General features: G+C 41.9%; 1 long non-coding RNA gene across 8 annotated transcripts; it reads left to right on the top strand.

Annotated features, from left to right (window-relative positions):
• Positions 1-3261: 3261 nt before the first annotated feature.
• On the top strand, positions 3262-19059 carry LOC112926654 (uncharacterized). Of its 8 annotated transcripts, none has more exons than XR_012000384.1 (7): positions 3262-3567; positions 3656-3763; positions 5548-5619; positions 6473-6721; positions 7088-7205; positions 9087-15834; positions 18155-19059. It is a non-coding gene; the product is annotated as an uncharacterized lncRNA (long non-coding RNA). The 8 variants fall into 8 exon arrangements; XR_012000383.1 differs by lacking the exon at positions 18155-19059 and having other exon boundaries at positions 9087-15538; positions 15644-15909; XR_012000381.1 differs by lacking the exon at positions 18155-19059 and having other exon boundaries at positions 3268-3567; positions 8974-15909.
• The last annotated feature ends 3459 nt before the right edge of the window (positions 19060-22518 follow it).

The following is a 22518-nucleotide window of genomic DNA, read 5'->3' as shown; positions in this document are numbered from 1 at the left end:
ACGTTAGAATAGAGATGGTAAAAGTCTATAAATATAAATTTAAGTGCTACAGAGTTTGTAAAGCATGTCATAATGACATTCTGCATATTGGTTGAAATTATGCCTCCGAATATCAAAGTTATACACACAGAGTAAAAACTAGAGACTGAAATATTATAACAAGATATGGAGGAGACAAGACATGATATTGAAGGATGCTTGCTATTTTTAGGACTTGCTTGGGGCATAGTCATGTCTCTCAATAATAGATAAAAGTTTGTAAAATATTATTAGCTTCTGAATTTCATACTATGTGAATGAATTAGCTATGTGAAAATAAAATGAAGAGCAGAAAAAAAAAAGAAAAATGGTAACATTCTATGTTTTAACTTTTGATTAACCAATACATCTCTTCAGGTGGATTATACACACATTATTATATTCTTCAAGGATTTTTTGAGGTTATAAACGTATTTTAACAAAGGTATATTTTGAAGGTGGGCTTCGGGAAACCCAGGTAGAAATACATAGCTTATATGACAAAAGGGATAATTGATCAATAACTAGTACACAAATAAGTTATGAAGACTTGCTAAAAGCACAGTTACAGAACTTCTTCCCAGATCCAGTTTCATGAAGTCCTTCCATGATTCTTTTTTTTTTTTTAAAGATTTTATTTATTTATTTATTCATGAGAGACACAGAGAGGCAGAGACACAGGCAGGGGGAGAAGCAGGCTCCATGCAGGGAGCCCGACGTGGGACTCGATCCCGGGTCTCCAGGATCACACCCTGGGCTGAAGGCAGACTCTAAAACGCTGAGCCACCCAGGCGTCCCTCCTTCCTTGATTCTGTGGCAATTCTGATTTCTGTCATCATTGTTCTATACTTAAAAAGCTGTGTTTTTTGTGTTTTGTTTTGCTTTTTAATAATCTCTATCCCCAATGTGGGGCTGGAACTCAGAACTCTGAGATCAAGAGTCGCATGCTTTACTGACTGAGCCAGCCAGGTGCACCAAAAGCTGTGGGGGTTTTGTGAGTTTTTCCCCTTGGTCCATTTTGATCCATTCTGTCCTTATTATTCTTCACCTTCCAATCAGTTTTCCATCTGATTATTTTTTTTAGCATTAAGGAACTTAACATTTTAGAAATTTCTCTATGACAGAAATGTTAAGAATATGTCTGTTTTTATTATGAACGTGATGAATGCACATGTTCTAGTCAATATTTCTGTTTTAAAGCCTGGTGGATTTTTTTTTTTCTGGTGGATGTTTAATGCACTTGATGAATGCTACTGATTGCATTAATGTGCTCCACTTAAAACATAACTGCACTTTCTAGTCAGTATAGCTTAATGTTCCCAAATAAATCCTCCAAACCCCTAAATGAGAAAGTTGAGCTTTCTTTTGTGATACTGCAGAAACACATTTCTCTCAAGACTCATGATGACTTCAAATAGTTTTAAGTTTGTTTTTTGTTTCCAGCTTATATAGAACAGTTGGACGATTCTTTACCAATTTTATGTTGAATGGGAAGTTACCTCTACTTAGATTGAGAATCCATGTATGAGAAAATATTAAATTCTCAGATTTGCTTTTGTATACTTGAGACACTGCTCTTGTTTGGCTCTTCATGTCACATGGGATTTCAGTGAGGCAATGTTTGTCATGCCAGATTTGGCCACTTTTGTAATGACCATATGCAGGCGACAAAAAAAATCCTACACAATTGCATTTTAATTAGCTGTAGAGTGTGGAGGTTCGCAACCATTAACATAGTTATTTCTCAATAATATACTTTAATAAAAACACACACAGTGGACATATCTTCCAAAACATTATGGGTTACAGTGAAATACGGTTTATTGGTCACTCTATTAACTTCGCATTTCTCTTAATAATGACGCTTGTGTTTTGGAAGTAACAAGTTAAATTGTGTTAATTGGTGTTTATTTCGGTGACCTTGAAAATGCATAAAATTTTAGAATACTGGGGCTCCTGGATGGCTGTCAGTTAAGCGTCTGCCCTCAGCTTGGGTCATGATCTCAGGGTCCTGGGATAGAGCTCTGGGTCAGGATCCCCGCTTAGCAGAAAATCTGCTTCTCCCTCACCCTCTATTCCTCTCCTCTGCTCCTGTTTTCTATCTCTCTCTCTCTCAGAGAAATAAATAAAAAATCTTTTTAAAAAAGTTTTAAAATATCTTCTGATCACCAAAGAAAGATTAAATCACATTTTCTAAGTCACCTCAGTGTTCAGAAAATTCTAATTCTTCAGAAGTATTTAATTCATATACAGTATAGACAATAATCTGATTATCAAAAATACCTTATTCTTAGGTCATGTTAAAAAAAATACCTTGGAATTTGCAGTCATTTTCCATTTTAAGTACTTCTTCACAGCATTTTGAAAATTCCTAACATACTAATTAACGAATAGGACTATGTTTTCCTTTTATTCTATTCATATATACTGTGGAAAGCATAAAGTTAAAATAAAAAGGTTTCAATAGTTTTCTGTTTAGGAAAACCCCAAATGATGAGACACTGTTGAGTTATTTGGTTCTCTTAAGAGTATCATTATCAGTGATTTTCTTTCTTCTAACACAGGGACTTCTAACTGAATAAGAAATAATTGGACTTTTCCAAGTGTGAAAACTAGATTTTCTGAAAATTTTAATCAGGGGTAAAGTTCTTTTTCTTCCTTGTAGCCAAACCAAGAGGAACGTGTTAGGTTCAACATTAAAAGTAGGAAATGTAATCAGTGAATTGCATAAGTCGGGATATGCAAAGGGTCTCATGGCCTAAAGAGATAGAGATTAAACCCACAGGCCAGGGGTTCTATTCTGTTCTGCTCAGACATGAGTAAGTAAATAGATCCAACTTTAGATTCACTAAACTCTGAGTGTTACATCAACCATCTTTCAAGGCCCTGGATTCATTTTTCCCACTGGGTGAACCTCCTTCACCTAACAGGAGCTCAGTGGCCCGATGGAATTTACCCTCATGAGAGCAGTATTGGCAACTCCAGCAACCTCTGTTCTAGTACAGGATGAAGCCAGGGGCGGAATTCAAGCTATTGGTTGAGTTTTCACCTTGAATTGCTCTGCAAGGCAGACATTCTTCTCCAAACATGCCTTAAAACAAAAGAAGGGACATTGCACACCTGGCTGGCATCAAGCCTACAAGGCTGGCAGGTAAGGAGGTCGACTACCTTGGTCACGTCCCAGGACTTACCCTCTCCATAAAACTAAGAGGGGGAATGTGTCTTTGGCACAATTTCAGCTGTTTTATATATTCATTCCTGCTTCGCTTTGCCCTGGCTTGTTAGTTATTATGTGACCTTAAGCTTGATTTTAACTTGAGAAAGCTCAGATCTGGAGGCTCTTCCGAAGTCTGTTTCAGGAGACGGGACTAACTGGTAACAGAATGTACACTGGCAGCAGATTCGGATCCCAGCTCTGCCAAATCAGAGTCAGACAAGGACGACCCTCCCCTCAGGTTCCTCAACTGTAAAGTGAGCTTCAACATGCCTTCCGCAGAGAGTGTTTCAGGATGTTTACAACTTGAATATATTTGAAGCCATTGGCACATAGTAAGGACTCAATAATGATTGCTTTTGAACCTCTTTTTTTTTCCTTATCCCCTTTTCCCTTTCTTTTTATAAATATTTATTTGTTTAGGTAATTCTCTACACCCATCGCGGGGCTCGAAATCACGACCCTGAGATCAAGAGTTGCACGCTCTTCGGACTGATGCAGCCAGGCGCCCCTCTCCTTCTCCTATTTAAGGTAACACAAGGCTCCTAATAATGTCAGATTTTCTGTTTGCCTGTTTGTTTTTTGTTGTTGTTGTTTTCTTCTACTCTCTGATGCTTCTCTTCCTTCTTCTTTCGAACTGAGCCCTGTGCTTGCTCTGAGAGTGTTTCAGGTTGGGGCGATTCCTTCTTGCATTCTGACGACTCCCCAAAACTTTGACACTCCTCTTTGAAAACCCAATTGTCTTGCTGAAGAACTGCTATCTTAGCATCAGGAAATAAGCTTTGAACCTTATTATTAAAAGAATAGTGTGATTTTGTGCTGAGAGTTACGCTGTACCGAGTGTCCATTTGTATCTTCTGGCCAGAAGTGGGTTTTAATCCTTGCAAGTCACTTTTTCTGACATGGTAACATTCTGTATTTTCAATGTTGCAATGGGGCAGGGATGAGAAAGCAGAGAATGATGGGACTGAAGAGTGGCGAGCTGAATTTTTTTCTCTCTTTTGATCTTTTCTTTGCCTATGGATCTAGTATTTGCTTTTCAAAGGAAGAAAAAATATCTTCTCTTTACTGTTTTCAAGATTGAAAAAAAAGAAAAATCAGTGCTTCTGACAAATAGAACTGATCCCTTCTGAAACTAATTAACTGAAAAGAAGTTTTCAGTTCTTCTTAATATATATATATTAATATTATATATATATAATGTATATATATAGTGTTAATATGTATTGGCTTATTACATGTGAGGCACCATTGTAGGGACTGCACATGAATTAACTCACTAATTTCACCAAAAAACTCTATTGTTATCCCTCTGCTACTGATGAAGAAGTTGAGGCACAAATATGTTAGGATGACTCATGGTCTTAATGGGAGTGTCAGGGCCAGGATCTGACCCAGGCAGTCTGGTGCTAAGGATTATCTTCTCTGCCTTATAATGTATGATGGGAACTCAGGGAAGACTAGGATCTGCCTCTATCCCCTAAAATTATGCTACCCAAAGTGTCATCGCTCACCAGATACAACAACTTGAGAGCTTAGTCGAAGTACAGAACCTCAGGCCTCACCACAGACCTGTCCAATTATAATTTGCATTTTACCAAGATGCTAGGCAGATAGAGTACATATGAAAGTTTGGGAGATGCAAAGGAGTCCAAGCCTAATGCGTTATTTCTGGAATCATATGTATATATTTTATGTGATACAAAGAGAAAAAAATCACTGAGTTTTAGATCTCAAAGGGATTAAGATTTAGAGACAACACAGTTCAATCTTTCTTTTTTTCTTTTTGGATTTTATTTATTTATTTGACGGAAAGAGAACACAAGCAGAGGAAGCAGCAGAGGGAAAAGGAGAAGCAGACTCTCCACTGAGTAGGGAGACCAAGGTGGGGGGCTCCCTCCCAGGACCCTGAGATCATGACCTGAACCGAAGGCAGACACTTAACCGACTGAGCCATCCAGGTGCCCTGATTTTTTACTTAATAGATGTTGAAAATGAGCTACATACGGATCCCTGGGTGAATCAGCGGTTTGGTGCCTGCCTTTGGCCCAGGGCGCGATCCTGGAGTCCCGGGATCGAGTCCCACATCGGGCTCCCAGCGTGGAGCCTGCTTTTCCCTCCTCCTGTGTCTCTGCCTCTCTCTCTCTATGTCTATCATAAATAAATAGATAAATAAATAAATAAATAAATCTTTTTAAAAAAAAAAGAAAGAAAATGAGCTACATAGTGGTTAAATATGTATTTAAGAATAAATAAGTATTTACTGGGTTCTTAAGAATTCAATAAACTTTTATTGAGGGTCTGTTACCTTCCAGACAATATGCCAAGTGGGACCAGGATATGAAACCATATGAGTCATGCCCTTGGGGATCCAGTGAAGGAGACAGGTAAGTGCATAGAGTTAACAGGTGCCGTGATGACACCATATCTACGCAGGCTATCAGCACACAGGAAGAACGAGATTGGAGTGGGGATCAGGAAAGACATCATTACAAGCATGATATTGGAGCTGTGTCTTGAAAGACCAGTAAGTCCTGACCAAAGGTAGTGGAATTTGAGCCTTTTCATTTGCAGTTGGGCCAATGAATGTCATCAGTCAGGGCAACAGGCTATTCAGAGAAAGGAGGTATTTGGAGGAGTGGATCTCAACGTTGGCTTCACATAGAATCACCTGGAGCACTTTGAGACTACCTATCCTTGGGTCCACTTCCGGAGTTACTGATGTAGTGCACCTGGCACCTGGGTACTAGTATTATTATTTTGTCGTTGTTGCTGTTGTTGCTGTTAAATTCTGCAGGTGACCCTAGTGTCCACTTAACACCAGTCTAGCTCTCATGTGCCTACCTGGTTTCCGTCTTGTCTGTATCTTCTTACTGTTTCTTCTGGTTCCTGACCTAGCTTTCTGCTCCAGACTTGAGAGCCACTCTTTGCATTAATCTTAACCTTGTTATCTGTTAGAACCTGAACTGAATCTGATGATAAATGCCATATTCTTGTAACCTCCGTGAGCATGGAGGGCTCTTCGTGCAAATCCCTCCATGCCGGGGCCAGAGCCAGCCCACAGTCAGGGAAGTTAGCTACATAGCAGCCTGAGAGAGGGGCCTCCTGGCGTCTAATAGTCTGCAGCCCTACTCACGGTATTTGAGGTCATAATTAATTTTCTGTAGCCCTACCCATGGTATTTGAGGTCACAATTTTCTCCCCAAAATAAATAAAACATCAAAAGGTTTTCCTTTGCAGTTTTGATGAGCATGATTTCCAAATGGATTAGGACAGCTGGGTTCAAGGAGGAGGGAATGAAAAATCGATGTCGACGACACAGAGGTCAGAAACATTTGGCTGGAGGCGCTAGTAACCCGAGTACAAAAGAAGGTTTCCCAAAGCATGGCCTATGGGCTACTCACATTAGTACCTGAGGAAGCTAAATGCAATTCAGTTTCCAGCTCCTTCTCTAATTTTACTAAGAATTTGGGAGACAGACTCCAGAAGGTGAGTGTTCAGCATCTACCAGCTGTAATTCTGATGGACGTCAGAGGGGAGGGTGACGGAACCAGTACGCTATTTTATCTGAAATCGTTTTATTCATCTGACAAGTTTATGTTTTTCATTATTCTTTGCAAATTCTCCTTTTAATTATATCCCCAAGAAAACATGTCATAAGCAGTCAGTGGGACACTATAAATAGCCATAAAACAAGGAGTACATTTCAAATATTTGAACAGGAAAATATGCTGCTCATTTTTATGTTGGACATTTTAAAAATGCGTGGTTTAGCGAGGCCTTTGAAGAGTTAAGGAAAGTTTATCTTTTTTAATGTCTGGAGCGTGTGCTTGACAGTGTGGTTTCATCTCAAAGCAGTAATTTTGTTGACCAAGAGTACCCAACAGAATTGGCAACGAGAAGAGCGTGGCGCAGTACCCGGGAAGCATTAAATGCTAGAAAGCTCCGTAGGTGATGCTGACAGATGACACTGGTAAGAAGCTCTGCTTTAAATGGCTGGATCTGTAGAGCCCGTAAAAGAAGTCCTACCCTGTAAGCTTGTTAGGTTTTGGGGAAGCTAAGTGAAATTAGACCACCTGGTTGGAGTTAGGGAAGAAAGATCTCCCACTACCATTACCATTCCTCTTATCTAGTTTTTCCCTTTCTCTCGTTGATCTTTTCACCACCAAACTGTTCCTTCCTGCTGCCTGAATTTGGACTCTAGAATATCTACTCTGGATTTTTGCCAAAACATCCCAACTGTTCTCCCTCCCGGTCTTTATTCTATCTGCTGCCCATGTCCCCTTCCTAAAACCAGATCTGTTTCACTATTGAGCTTAACCCGTTCAATGAATGGTTTCTTTTTTTTTTTTTTTTAAGATTTTATTTATTTATTCATGAGAGACACACACACACACACACACACAGAGGCAGAGACACAGGCAGAGAAGCAGGCTCCATGCAGGGAACCCTGTGTGGGACTCGATCCCGGGACTCCAGGATCACACCCTGGGCATGAAGGCGGCGCTAAACCACTGGGCCACCCAGGGATCCCCAATGAATGCTTTCAAGTTGCCTGTACAGAGTCAAGTCCAAAATCCTGTCCATCCAGGGAAGATACCCTGGCTCCTGCCAACCCTTCCTCTCCTGACTCCAGTCACTGGCTCAGTCACTGGCAACCGGAAGCCTCCTTCCACCACACCAGTACACGCAGCCGTTCATGACATTTCATCACTCTATTTCTTCCTCATTGACTAGAGATAGGCAATGCAGCAAATCAAATCCCTCAAAAGTATGCATTTCTGGCCAAGGCTTTAAAGGTTAAAAATGTAATATTTTTCCTCTTAACATCAGTTCATGAGCTCCCAAATTATATGACTGCTATTGGAAGAGAGAGTACACTTTATCTTGATTCCAAGGCTTTTCACCTTGGATTTGTGAATTTGTCCTGGGCAGTCCCTCTGATCTTTGTATGAGCTGTGGCATCTTATGACAGTGTTTTTAGCAGTGGGGGGATTTTTCTTAGCTACCTTAGCACAAATGCCCTCCCCCATGACCAGCCTCACCCCATGGGGACATTATCCAGGATAGGTCTCATATATTTGCTGGGAGAGAGGGATAGCACTTAAGACAAAGGGAAAGGGTTAGAGCCCGGTGTCAGCATAGATTAGAAAACAGGAAGAAAGGGATTTAATGTTATTTAATCTTGGGACAGTTATTACTCCAGGCTCCTGATTTTATCTAAGTCGAGAGTCTAGGATACTTAGAATATTCAATTAAAGGACAGGGGAACTTTAATATTCTCTCTTCTGTTTTCTTAAGATATACCTAGGATTAAACATTAATGAGACACAAAGTTAATAATTCTGTTCAATTCCTAACATTTCTCCTTTTCTTCAAAAAATCCTCAGCTGCCTGCAGATGCTTAGATGCTTGCTTTCCAACAAGATTCTTTGATGCTTTAGGACAAATATTCTATTTCTCAAACAAAAATTCTTTTATTAGTTTTTTTTTTTTAATTAAAAAATTATGTGGTAAGTTTTGGGTGCCGCATGTTTTTGTAAGACAGACAGAGACAGGCCAAGAGCAGAATGTGGTTTGAAACAGTATAAAATAGTGCAATTAAAGACAGCCCTTCCTTCCTTCCTTCCTTCCTTCCTTCCTTCCTTCCTTCCTTCCTTTCTTCCTTCCTTTCCTCTGCTCCCACTGTCGTTCTCCCTCCCCTCTTCCTTTCCTTTCTTTTTTTTTTTATTTTCTCTCAGTTTCTTTTTCTTTTTTCTTTCTTTCTCTTGCACCATTTCCTTGTATTTTCTCTCATTTCTATCCCCCTTTGTTTGGTTTTGGCTTCCATGGCATTTATGAAACATTGCAATAGGCCAGGCACCATGCTAAACATTAGAGATAAAAATATGAACAAAAATCCCTCCACTGCCTTTAGGGACCACACAATGAACAATGATGTTTGGAATTAAACTGATGGTTTTTAAGGGAAGGAAGGCTTTGTTCTCTGCTATATATATATATATATATATATATATATATATATATATATATATATTCTTTCCTGCTGCAGAATATTCTCATGAGACTGAGGCTATAACTCCTGTAGTTATAGCCTGAGGACTGAGTTGGAGGGTACTGGTAAAGAGCCTAGAAAGCAAAGCAGGAGCAGATAATAATGGCCTTATAGTTCATGGTAAGGAATTTGGCATTTGTCTTGAAGTCTGTGAGAAGGCACTACTGAAGAATCTTAAGCAAGGAGATGAGATTATCATATCATTAGAAAAAACAGTTATCTGGAAATAGGGGAATAGACAGGCAGTAGGAAGGGAGTGGGACACTAGACTGAGGTGAAGGAGACCCTTTGGGGGGGGGGTGTTGCCACCATCCAGACAATAATAAAAACCTGAACTAGATCAGTAGACACTGGGCCTTTAGAGAAGGCATAGGGTTTTAACCCATAGAAGCAATGGGGGTCAGTAAGGGAAAGGGAGAAGTTCCAGATGCCCTCAGGTATGTGAATATAGTATCATTAACAGAGATAAAGATCACAGGGGAAGAAGGCCTAGAGTTGGGGTGGGTGAGTGTTATTTGGAGTTCAATTTTTATCATGTTGGGTTTGAAGTCTCTTACTGGATATTCAATGTTTATTTGGGGTACGGGGCTGGGTTAGGACCTCAGAAGAGAGATGGGCACTAAAGGTATGGCTTTGGAAGTTGGCAATCTGTAGGGGCTAATTGAGATCATGGAGGGGAGTTGAAACACTCAAAAGTGGGACAAAGATAGAAGAGGAAAGGGAAAAGACCAGAGTCTTGGGGAACACTAATACTTGAGGAAATAAGAGATGACGACTAGGGACACTGAGACTAAATGGCCTGGGGGCAGAAAGAGTGACTAAACCCAGTGATTTCATGGGAAGTAAGGAAGAAAACGTTCAAGAGAAGACCAATAAAACCCAGCAACAGATATTGTAGAGAATTCAACTAAGAAAGGGCTTGGAGAATGTTAATTGAATTTGCAACAATGTGGTCATTGGGGAACCTCAGTGATGGAGATTCCCATGGAACAGGCCAGGGGGTGGAATGTGAAATTGGCTGAGGAGAGAAGAGGTGAGGGCATTGGGAAGCTGATGAGGGCCGCACCGTGGCAACATTGGCAAAACCAACTGACAGTAGAGCAGCTGTGGATTGGGGGCCTGCTGGGGAGGCCCAGGAGCTGGAATGAAAGAGGACAAGGTTCTGTCCATGCTGAGCCCCCCTGGAACAGACAGAAAGGGCTGGCCAATCTTGGCCAGTTGAGAGCCCACCCCGTGCTGCAGTCCGAGAGCACTTAGGCTGGAAGACCCTATATTCTTGTCTTTTGTAACCCCACTCCAATACTGTAGAAGGATGAGGAGAAGATGGAAAATATGCGGTTGGCTTCTATCTCTGTTCACTTTACTATACTCCTCACATCAAACCCTTAAAAAAAAAAAAAGATTGCTGTTGCATAGCCAATTCTACTTTTAATACTCAAAGGAAAAAGAGAGATATGAGCTTATTTATGGAGGAGGATTTACATTAGATTCTACTCCAGGGCACATTTTTATTAGTTTATGCCACTGGGTCAAGAAATTTAAAAACAAAATCTTGTTCTATTATTTCTTAGGGGCATTGGCAAGACTCGAGTATGCATATATGCACAAAGAGAAAAATCCCTCCCTATCCCCCAAGAGGATGAAGGTTCTGGAGAGAAATGGGCTCTGAACAGGTAGGAGGTGTCAGGCACAGAACAGTGGTGAAGACAGGGAGAGACGCCTCCTGAGGAGTTGGAAGAGCAGGGAGGAGAGGCTCAGATGTGCTTGGCCAGGAATTTGACTTCTTATTCATTAGCTCCTAGTTTTCCAGGTGGAAGAGATTCACCTTGGGCCTAAGTTGTGTTTGCGGCTAGGGGCGGAGGCATTCCTAGGCATGATGCATAAATTTGAGAAATAGACCCTGTGACATGATCAGTTATATAAGCCAGTTTCTGGGAAAGCTCTATCATTTGGTGAAATGATGAAGAAGGTTTTGGTCGCCCAAGGTGAGTGTGGGATCAGTGACAATGAAGGTGGGATGGTAAAAAAGAGAAGATACATTAACTTCCAGCCTCTCTGAAGGGATTCCACCAGCAAAAGCTGAAGGATCAGTTTTTCTTGAGATAGGAAGGCACTAGCTGGCACCAGGTAACAGTTTGGTTGGAACACAGCTGTGCCTGTAACCTAGAGGACCCTGGCACTTTGGTTGTTTATTCTGCAATGACAGAGGTATTGGAACCAAAGGGATTCATGAAAAACATGGAAGTCCTCCAAGGATGCCCAGTTGGAGATGCTTGTTGGCTTCCACAGGTCTCAATATCTCTCAGTTTGGGATGGAAACCCCATGGGGATGTCCAGAAAATCAGGTAGCCGGGGTCCTGAGAGAGATGAAGGCTCTATGTTAATTCAGATTATATTTTCATGAAGAAAGAGGTTAGGTCCACAGAGAGAAGGGAGGTGTGGGCCTCAAGAAAAGGAGGGAAAGGTAATGAGCAAGAGGACAGAGCCCTGTCTTGGGATAATGAAAGGCTGTTGAATAGTATGGAGGGCTCTAGCTGGAGGTAACAGTGGTGACTTTGTAGTGCTATCATTTATTTTCTTTAGTCTTTATTTAGTAGCTTGAGTATGAAAATGTGAAAAAGCAGCCAGCCAGCTAGCTTCATCCATGGTGGAAATAGTTTCTAAAAGAAAGTAGAGGGACAGGCTCACAATAAGATTCCAAAAGATTCTCAGAAAGAGATGGTGGGGGAGGTCGTCTACAATTTCCATGGGCTAAACAGGAGAACACAGGTGGTTATAAAAGTAGAAAAATCCTGTTTTGTAAAAGGTTATTATGGCTGGTGTGGCCTGAGGGAGATCTTTGTTACACTTCTAGTAAGGCAGCCTACAACAGCATTAGCATTTTTGGCAACCACATCACACCGTCGGCTTGTATTGAGTTTACAGTCAACCAAAATCCTTAAATCTTTCACACGTGCGGCTCTTAAGCCATGTTTCCGCCATCTTGCACTTGTGAAAGTAATGACTGTTTTGGGCCTAGATGTAGGGCTTTACATTTATTGGTATTAAATTTCATCTTGTTACCTTTAGGTCCTTATGCCAGCTTTCATAGAATATTTGACATATTCCTTCAGGTTTTCATACGTTTTCCCCCATAACTTCCGGTAAAACAGAACCCGGAAGAACTTAGGCACATTCGAAAGTGACGGATTTGCCCTGCTATCCTGTTTCTCAGCCCACATCTTCATTTTGTCTGAAAGCGACTTTGTCATAGTGCTTCCGAACACCTCGATTTGCCAAACTGCACTGGTTAGAATGTTTTTGCACGCAAGGGTGGACTCTAAATCAACCAGGAATAAACAATAAGGACCTTCATTAGCGCACAGAGGTAGGGAGGGCCTCGGGCATGTACCACCAGGCCTGCGACTCTGTTCTGCTGTTTGTAGTTTGTTCTAGCTTCTCCCGTGTGTTGTCCCCGGGCCAGCTTCCCTTGCGGTTGTCAGATGGCTGCCAACAGCAGTGGGGGACAACATGCTGCCTTGTCTGTGCCCAGAGGAGGGTGAGAAGGGAAGAAAGTGTGAGTAGAAGAGTATTTTTCCAGTTGGACAACCTCCTAGATCACCTCTGAAGTGACCAATAATCCCGAGTTGCTTGGGAGTGAGGAGTGTCCTGGGATGTGGGCTTGCAGCACCAACACCAAGAAAATCTGGAGCAAACACGGAAGTGAGTCACCCTAGCACTTAGGCCTAGACCAGGAACCATTTCCAGGATAAAACCAGATTCTGATTGGCTTAAACTGAGGGTCCCAGCAAGGGGTTGTGTTCTCACGATTGGTTCTGAAGTGTAGTTCTCGCCTACCTTTGTCAGTTCCTCTGGGAGAAGATTCCTGGGCACCTGGACTTACTGACTCAGAATCTCTAAGCACTGAAATAAGAAATTAGTTTTTTTTTTTAGTTTTATTTACTTAAGCAATGTCTGCACCCAACATGGGGCTTGAACTCATGACCCTGAGATCAACAGTCACATGCTCCTCCAACTGAGCCAGCCAGGCGCGCCCCAAGAAACTAATTTTTATCAAGCATGCGGATAATCCTATAGACCAGTACTTGGAGAAACACTAGTTTCGTCTAGTTTAGACAGTACACACCCCTAAAGTTGGCTTCAACATCCAAAGTGGCATGGCTGCTGTGCCATGGGGCAGGGCTGGGGAGGATGGGGGTGAGTCACACACATCCTCACGCACCTACTCTACTTCCCTAGATTTAGGTTCAAGGAATCCTGCCTCCCAGAGCAGAAGGAAGCTGGTTGGGAATTGCCTATTTCTAGAGAAACCATGCTGCTTCCTGGCAATGCCCGAGGGTATTAGTGAGACTCCCCTCACTAAATGTTCACAAGCCAGGCTTAAAAGTCACTCTTGCCTTTTTTCTAGAATCAGGGTCAAGCTCTCAAGTGGTTAGCTTACAGAAGCCATGACCTTCCTCTTAAAAAAAAAATTGTTTTGGGTGTCAGAATAGTATTTCCTTCTATTCGGGTTCTTGGAGAAGCAGCATAGGTCTGAGTGAAGAGATTCAGTTCTGGCGAGGCAAACTAAGCAAGGAATTGAGCCCTTAATTTGCATGTATCGATTTTGCATGTATTTCTTAACTTCCTGAAATTTATCAGCTGCCAAACAGAGTAATTACAGAACCTTGGACTGTTGGACTGTTGAATTCGATGAGATAAAGCTTCCAAAGGTTTCGCAAAGTGCTTGTCTCATTAAGCAGTCAGTAAATTTTGATCTTTAATATCCTGCCTCTTCATTTATTCACTGTTCAAGGTATTCAGAGCCCTGAGTAGGGCCAGGCACCGTGCTCGTCACTAAACACAAAAATAAGGAGCTGTCAGGGAGCTCATAGTGTTGGCATGAGAGGACAATGACACTCGGATTGGTTTATATACAAGGTACCAACACAGGACAGAGAAAAGAATGGTCAACTGGGGGGATGATCTGGGTCTCGGAGAATGATAAGGAGTTTTCTAGATGAAGGAGGGAGGAGATAAAGGACATCGTGGAGAGGGGATGCAGCCTGAGCACTAATTAAAGCGTGGGGCATGGAGGAAGGGGGCCCCTTGGTGGACGTCAGTAGTTCAGAAGATTGGAATGCAGGGTCCAGGTCAGGAGGAGGGGTGGGTGATGTTACAGGAGGTGAGGGCTGACTCCGGAAGGAGGAGTTTGGACTTCTAGGAGCTGGTTGCACCATCACACCTGTGTTGGGACCAGTCTGGAGGCCGTGGGTGAGGAGTGGAGGGTGGTGAGGCAGGGAAGTGCGTTTAGAGCTTGCAGCATTACTCAGAGTAGAAGAGACCAGGGCTTAAACCAAGACGAGGATATTAGGACTCGAGTGGAAAGGATGGGAGTGGGAACTGCAGAGTAGATCCCCATGCCAGGACCAGGTGACCGATTAGGTAGGAGGCAGGGAGAAGGCCCATTGGCGATGAATTCCCATGTCCCTGTCTTGAGTGGGTGGCGGTGTCGTTGTCCACCAAGGACAAGGGGGCAGTGGTGGTAGTGGCAGGGTCCAGCGCTGGGCTTGGGGAATTTTAGTTCCCCGGGAGGTGGAGGTGGGCAGTCGGTTGTCTGTAGCTGGTGAGTAAGAGCTATTCTAGAAGGATGACTGGCAGTCACCCAGGAACAGCCTGCAGGTACTGGAATCTGGGGTGATTGATCTGCCTGGGATGATGCCTAGAAAGAGCCCAGGAGCCCCAGGAACAGTGACAGTCCACGAGGTTCACGAACAACCATTTAGTGTCTCCCAAGGAGAGGCCAGGAAAGAAACCTGTGCAGGCTCAGGTCTCTCGCTCTCCTCTTTCCAGGATCCTCTCCTCATCTTCAAGTCCCTGACTTACTCACCTTCAAGTAACTGAGATCGTCTTTGTTTTATTTCTCAGAGAGGGATATTTTTCAATGTTCAAAAAATTTAAGTCATTTTTTTTTTTTTTGAGAAGCTTTGTTTCCCAAGGAAGGTTTTCTAAGCTGCTCTAGCATCTCTCGTAGCTGTTTTCTGATGTTTTTGTCCGGAATGCCAACAGTTTTAAACAGAAAGCTTTAAAATACGTATTTAAGTCAAAATAGAATGTTACTTCTCACGAAGTAATGGGGGCGGAGAGCACAAAACTGAGATGGGCCCGACAGACGTATGCAGAAGGGAGGACAATGCCCTAAAGTCTGTGTCCGAAGAACATGTTCGAGAAAGTGCCATGGACCTGTTCTCAGCAGCTGCTCTGGTGCTTAGGTGAGCTGCAACTAGATAGTTCTTTCTTTCTTTCTTTCTTTCTTTCTTTCTTTCTTTCTTTCTTTCTTTCTTTCTTTGTTTCTTTCTTTTTTTTCCCCTCTGCAGTTGCAGAAGCAAGCTGGGAAAGATTGGAGGGGAAAGCCCAGCAGTTTTGCATGAGAAGAGCAAGTTTAAGTCTCTAGTGAAATAGTCGGAAACATCTCTGCCAACTGTGAACAAGGAAGCACGGATCACAGGGGAGAAAAATCCGGGAGCAACCCGGGAAGTGAAGAATTCCAGATGCTGGACGCCACCTGGTGGGGACCTGGAGGTTTTTGAAAAACAAAAAACAAAAAACAAAAAACAAAATAAATGCCAGGATTTCAGAACTGGGGGATGGCTTAAAATCATTATTATGCCTTTTATTCATTCTCACAGTAAACACCCATGGAGGACTTGCTGTGCACTGAGAACGTTAGGAAGCTCTAAGTTATAGGAATTATTTGTAGTTGAGTCTACACAGCTAATAACCAAGAATTCTAAGCTTGCTTTCCTGTAACATGATTAATGTCTAGATTAAGCCTCCATTCTGGGGACGCCTGGGGGGCTCAGTGGTTGAGCATCTGCCTGGGGCTCAGGTGGTGACCCCCGGGTCCTGGGATCGAGTCCCCCATGGGCTCCCTGCATGGAGCCTGCTTCTCCCTCTGCCTGTGTCTCTGCCTCTCTCTGTGTGTCTCTCAGGAGTAAATAAATAAAATCTTTAAAAACCCAGAATCCAGTTTAGAATCCAGGTCACAAACCCTCCACTTTGTTCGGTGATGCAGAGTCATCTCAGCCCCTTGAGCGCCCCTACACTCGTGCCTGGTTAGGCCTGAGGGCTGGCCGTTAGCTGGTGACAGGTGTCCCCGGGCAGGGCTCTGTGCTGACCTGCCCTGGTTTCTGTCTGCCCTTTGGCCTCGGCCCACAGGTCATCGCTGAATCTGCTCTCGTTCCCCTCTCAGGGTTTCTCCACGTCTGCCTCTGTCTCAGCCAGTCCATTGCCTTCCCAGACCTTCTGCTGCTTCTAGAAGGCTCTCAACTGCGCTGTGTGATTAGGCACATGGAACCTTCACGTCCGTGCCGGTGTCTTGATGCTTCCCTGGGTTTTACCTAGGAACTGAGTCACCGGTCCCTTTGACCTCAGAGTCTCCAGATGTCCCTGGGGCTTCTTCTGCCCCATGTTCTAGAAGCACGGAAGGGCTGCTTATGTTCAAATATCCCTGTGAGGCTAAATCACGGTCCGCGTGTTGGACAGCAAAGGCAGGTAGGACCAACGGGGTAAACTGAGGCCAGGTGGTAAAAGATCTTATCTGTTATGCTAGAGAATTTGTGTAAGTGCATTGCAATCAGAAGACTATTTCAGTCTCTAGCATCTCTCATAGCCGTTTTCTGATGTTTTGGTCCGAAATCCAGGCAGTTTTAAACAGAAAGCTTTAAAATATATATTACAGAGTTTATTGTTGCCCATTATTAAATCATACTTTGAGATTTATTTTAGATACGTCTCATCACATACATGCTTCATAAATATCCTCTCACTCTCCGTGACTTGCTTTTCTGTTTTCCTTCTGCAGCATTTTCTCTCTCTTTCTTGTTTAACCTGCAGAGATGGCCCTACTCCAAACTTTATCCCAAACTAGAACTTGAAATCTGTCTCCTCACCCTTTTCTCCTTTCTTTTATTTTTATTTTTTGTACCTATCTCTCTGTGTGTGTGTGTGTGTGTGTGTGTGTGTGTGTGTGGCTTGACTCTGTAATGTTCAGCTCTACATGTGTCTAGCTTGGGTATCCACCACCAGTCAGAGCACTGCGGCCACCGCAGAGACTCCAGGTGTGGCTCTTTTAAAACCATATCCACGGACACCCCCGCCCTTACCCACCCCGCCTGGCCCCAGACAATCATTAAAGTTTGTCATTTCAAACGTTACATAAATAGATCCATACAGTAGGGAAACTCTTTTTTTTAATAAATTTATTTTTTATTGGTGTTCAGTTTGTCAACATACAGAATAACACCCAGTGCTCATCCCATCAGGTGCCCCCCTCAGTGCCCACCACCCAGTCACCCCCACCCCCCGCCCTCCTCCCTTTCCCCCACCCCTAGTTCGTTTCCCAGAGTTAGGAGTCTCTCATGTTCTGTCTCCCCTTCTGATACAGTAGGGAAACTTTTGAGATTTTTTTTTCACTCATCATAATTCTCTAAAGATTGTTGTGTATCAATAGTTTTGCTTCTTTTAAATGCTGAGGTTTTTTTACACAATATGCTTGTACTGTAGTTACTTGAACCAGTCACTCATTGAAGGACACCTGAGTTGTTTTCAGTTTGTGGTGATTAGGAGTAAAGCTGATATGGGGCCACCTGGGTGGCTCAGGGGTTGAGCGTCTGCCTTCAGCCCAGGGCGTGACCCTGGGGTCCCAGGATCAAGTCTTGCATCAGGCTCCCTGCAGGGAACCTCCTTCTCCCTCTGCCCGAGTCTCTGCCTCTCTCTCTGTGTCTCTCATGAATAAATAAATGAGATCTTAAAAAAAGAAAAGGAGTAAAGCTGATATGAACATTCGTGTGCAGATTTTTGTGTTGATACAGTTTTCATTTCTTTAGGATAAACGCCAACAGCGTAATTGCTGAGTCATACGGTGACTGCATGTTTCGCCTTATAGGAAACTGTCAAGCTGCCCTGCAGGACGGGGGCACCACCACTTTACATTCTTGCCAGCAGCGCAGGGGTGATGCGCTCCCCCCACGTTCTCACCAGCCTGGGGTTTTGTCGCTGTGTTTTATTTCTGTCATCCTGCTGGGTGCATAGTGATATCAGAGTTTTAATTGGCACTTTCCCGGGACCTAGTGATGTTGAACACCTTTTTGGGTGTTAATTGTCATCTGTACGTTCTCTTCAATAAAATGTCTGTTCATGCCATTTGCTCATTTCCTAGTTGGGTTATTGATTCATTGCTAAGTTTTGTAGTTTTTTTTTTATGAATTCTAGATACCAGGCACTTGTGAGATAAGCGATGGGCAAAAGGTTTTTCTTGTGGTGTAGCTTGTCTTTTCTCTCTCTTCACACAGTCTTTCAGAAAGCAAAAGTTTTTAGTTTTGTTGAGGTTTAATTTATGGATTTTTCCTCTTATGGATTATGTTCTTGATGTCAAGCCTAAGAACTCTTTGCCTCATGCTAGAGCCCAAAGATTTTCTCTTCATTTTCTAAAAGATTTTTTAAAAGATTTTATTTATTTATTTGTCAGAGAGAGAGAGAGAGAGAGAGAGAGAGAGCACAAGCAGGGGGGATGGCAGGCAGAGGGAGAAGCAGGCTCCCTCGGGAGCAGGGAGCCCAATGTGGGACTCGATCCCACAACTTTGGGATCATGACTTGAGCCAAAGGCAGACACTTAACCGACTGAGCCACCCAAGGCATCCCTATTTTCTAGAAGTTTTATAGTTTTATGTTTTACATTTAAATCAATGATCCAGGGATCCCTGGGTGGCGCAGAGGTTTGGTGCCTGCCTTTGGCCCAGGGCACGACCCGGGATCGAATCCCACGTCGGGCTCCCGGTGCATGGAGCCTGCTTCTCCCTCTGCCTATGTTGTCTCTGCCTCTCTCTCTCTCTGTGACTATCATAAATAAATAAAAATTAAAAAAATAAAATAAATCAATGATCCATTTTGACCCTATTTTCTAGAGGTTTTATAGTTTTATGTTTTACATTTAAATCAATGATCCATTTTGAGTTAATTTTTGTATAGTTATGTGGCTCAGTTTGAGTTTTTTTTTTTTTTTCTTTTGCCTATGGATGCTTAATTGTTGAAAAGGTTATCCTTCCAGGGCACCTTATAAGTTTTAGAATAAGCTTGTCTACGTCTACAGAAAAATGTGCTAGTATCTTAATAGGAATCGCATGAGATCTATAGATCAATTTGAGGAGAACTGAAACTATACCTATATTGAGATTTCCAATTCATGATCACAGGATATTATTTATTTAGGTCTTTGACTTCTGTCATCAGCATTTTGCAATTTTCAGAGAGGGAGAGAGAATCTCAAGCCGACTTCCCACCCAGTGCGGAGCCCGACATGGGACTTGATCTCATGATGGTGAGATCATGACCTGAGCTGAAATCAAGAGAACGAAGCTCAACTGACTGAGCCACCAAGGTGCCCCTCACTGTAGATTTTTTGTAGATGCTTTTAATCAGGTTGAGACAATTCTCCTTTATCTATAATTTGATGATTAAGGAAGGATAGTAACTGAGGATACTTACTATTGGTATGAATTTCATCTATTGAAATTTGAATATTGAACCAGGCTTGAATATCTGAAATAAATTTCATTTAGTCATGGTGTATGATTCTTTTTCATACATTGCTCTATTTGGGTTTGCTGATTTTTTTGGTGAGGATTTCTTTTTCATTGAAGTTCATAGTAGTTTTCTTTTTTTGTACTCTCTTTGTCTGGTTTTGGTATCAGGGTAATATCGACCCCATAAAATAGGCTGGGAAATGTTTCCTGTTCTCTGTTCAGGAAGAAACTGTGTAAAATTGGCATTAATTCTTTAAATGAAAAAAAAAATTCTTTAAATGTTTAGTAGGATTCTCTAGTAAAAGTATCTGAGCCTGGGGATTTTTTTTTCTTGAGAGTCTGTTAATTACTAATACATTAACTTAATAATTAAAAAATAAATTAAGCTATTTCATCTAGGTTAAGTTTTGGTAGTTTGTGAGTTTTGAAAAATTGGTCCATTTCTTTTAATGAATATATGAATATTTGAATAGAGGAGTTGCTTGCAGTATTCCCTTATTATGCTTTGTAATAGCTTTAAGACCTGTCATGGATATGCTTGTTTCATTCTTTAGATGGAGACTGTGATTTGTATTCTCTCCTTTGATTCTTGTCAGACTTGCTAGAAGTTTATCAATTTTATTGAATTTTTTAAAAGAACTAGGCTTTATTTCGTTGAGTTTTCTCTACCCATTTCCTTTTACCAATTCTATTGATTTCTAGTCATGCTTTAATATTTCCATCTTTTTGCCTTTATTTTGCTTTCATTTTTCTAGTTTGTTTAGGTAAGAACTCAGATGATTAACTTGAGACCTTTTCCTATTTTTAAGGTAAACATTGAGTGGAATAAATTTTCCTCTCAGCATTGCATTAGCCTCATTCTACATTTTTGATATGTTGTATTTTCATTCAACTCTCCGTATTTTTTAAATTTCCTTTGAGATTTTTCTTTCAGCAGGCTTTAGTTTAGAATCCAGGTCACAGGCTACTTTTGTGGACTGTGGTTCCAATGACAATTCAAGTTTCAGGCACTCTGTGGTGTTATTTTGTTCTTTCTGTTTATCTGGGGCTCCCACTGGTCTCTGCTGGTGCTGAGGGGGTAAAAGTGTTTCCCCAGGCTGGGCAGGCTGGTGTCTCCTGGTGGGAAGAGAGCATCTCAGGGCTGCAAGGCAAAGAGGCTTCCAGGCTTGGACAGTTTGTTGTGGCAGATCCTTCTTGCTGAAGCTCCCTGCTACTCTGACTTACCGAGTTGTAGGAGGGAAGTCTCAGGCCTGGAGGGGAGGAAAAGTGCTTCCTTGGCCAATTATTGTGAATAAGGCTCTGAGATCTAACCTCCTCTCCAATGGTGCCAGGCTCATCCATACTTCATTTCAATCCAGGTTTGGAATAGGCTTACCTGGGCTGCCTCCCATTGCTAGGTTAGGAGTTGGGAAACACCAGATCTTGATTACCTTCTTCTGTTGGGTAGGAAGAGAGGTGAGATGTCCTTTCCCTGTGTCATTCTCCAGTACTATGATCTCAAACTAGTTTCCCTTACTATCTTCCAGGTTTCTCCTTTGGTTGCCTCTTGTATTATTTCAGTGTTTATAGTTGTAGTGTATATGGTTGAGGAGCAGTGAGAAATGAGTCTATGTCATCTTGTCTGGACAAGAAGCGTACAAGTGTCTTTTTATTTTTATTTTTAAAATATTTTATTTATTTATTTATTTATTTATTTATTTATTTATTTATTTATTTAAGAGAGAGAGAGTGGGAGAGGGGCAGAGGGAGAAAGAGAGAATCTTAAACAGACTCTGCACTGGCCCGAAGCAGGGCTCCATCTCATGATCCTGAGATCATGACCTGAGCTGAAACCAAGGGTCAGATGCCTAACTGACTGAGCCACACAGCCACCCACCAGTGTTGTCGTTGTCATCGTCTTCTTCTTCTTTTTCTTCTTTTTAAAGATTTCATTTATCTGTTCATGAGAACTACAGAGAGAGAGGCAGAGACATAGGCACAGGAGAAGCAGGCTCCTAGCAGGGAGCCAGATGCAAGACTCGATCCCAGAGCTCTGGGATCATGCCTGGAGCCAAAGGCAGACGCTCAACCACTGAGCCACTCAGGCATCCCCTCACCAGTGTCTTTTAAAAAGCAAACATTTGAGACACCTCTCTGTGTTTCTCATGAGTAAGTAAATAAAATATTTTTAAAATATTTAAAAAATAAATAAAAAGCAGACATTTTTAAAACTTTTGATGAAGTTCAAATTATAGATTTTTTGTCTTTTATGGTTTGTGCTTTTTGAATCTTAAGTAGGAAATCTTTGCCTAAACCAATGCTACACGGATTTTTTCTTATGTTTTCTTTTAGAAATTTGATAGTTTTAGCTCTTATATTTTAGTTCATGATATATTTCACAATCATTTTTGTATATGCTGTGAGGTAGCGATCAAGGTTCATTTTTTTGCATATGGCTATCCAGTTGTTCCAGCACCATTTGTTGGAGATTTTTCCTTATCTATTGAGTTGCCTCCAAATATTTGTCAAAAATCAGTTGTATATATATATACAATTTTCCACCATTGAATATTATGTTAAATAAAGAAATTTCCCTTTGCTTTTTACTTTGGTGAAGATTCTTTTTTTTTTTTAAGATTTTATTTATTTATTCATGAGAGACACACACACACACACACAGAGAGGCAGAG

This window comes from Vulpes vulpes, chromosome 3 (genome assembly GCF_048418805.1).
Source record: "Vulpes vulpes isolate BD-2025 chromosome 3, VulVul3, whole genome shotgun sequence".
Lineage (NCBI taxonomy): Eukaryota > Metazoa > Chordata > Mammalia > Carnivora > Canidae > Vulpes > Vulpes vulpes.
Note: the sequence above shows the minus strand (reverse complement) of the source record. Positions and strands in the feature narration are given on the sequence as shown.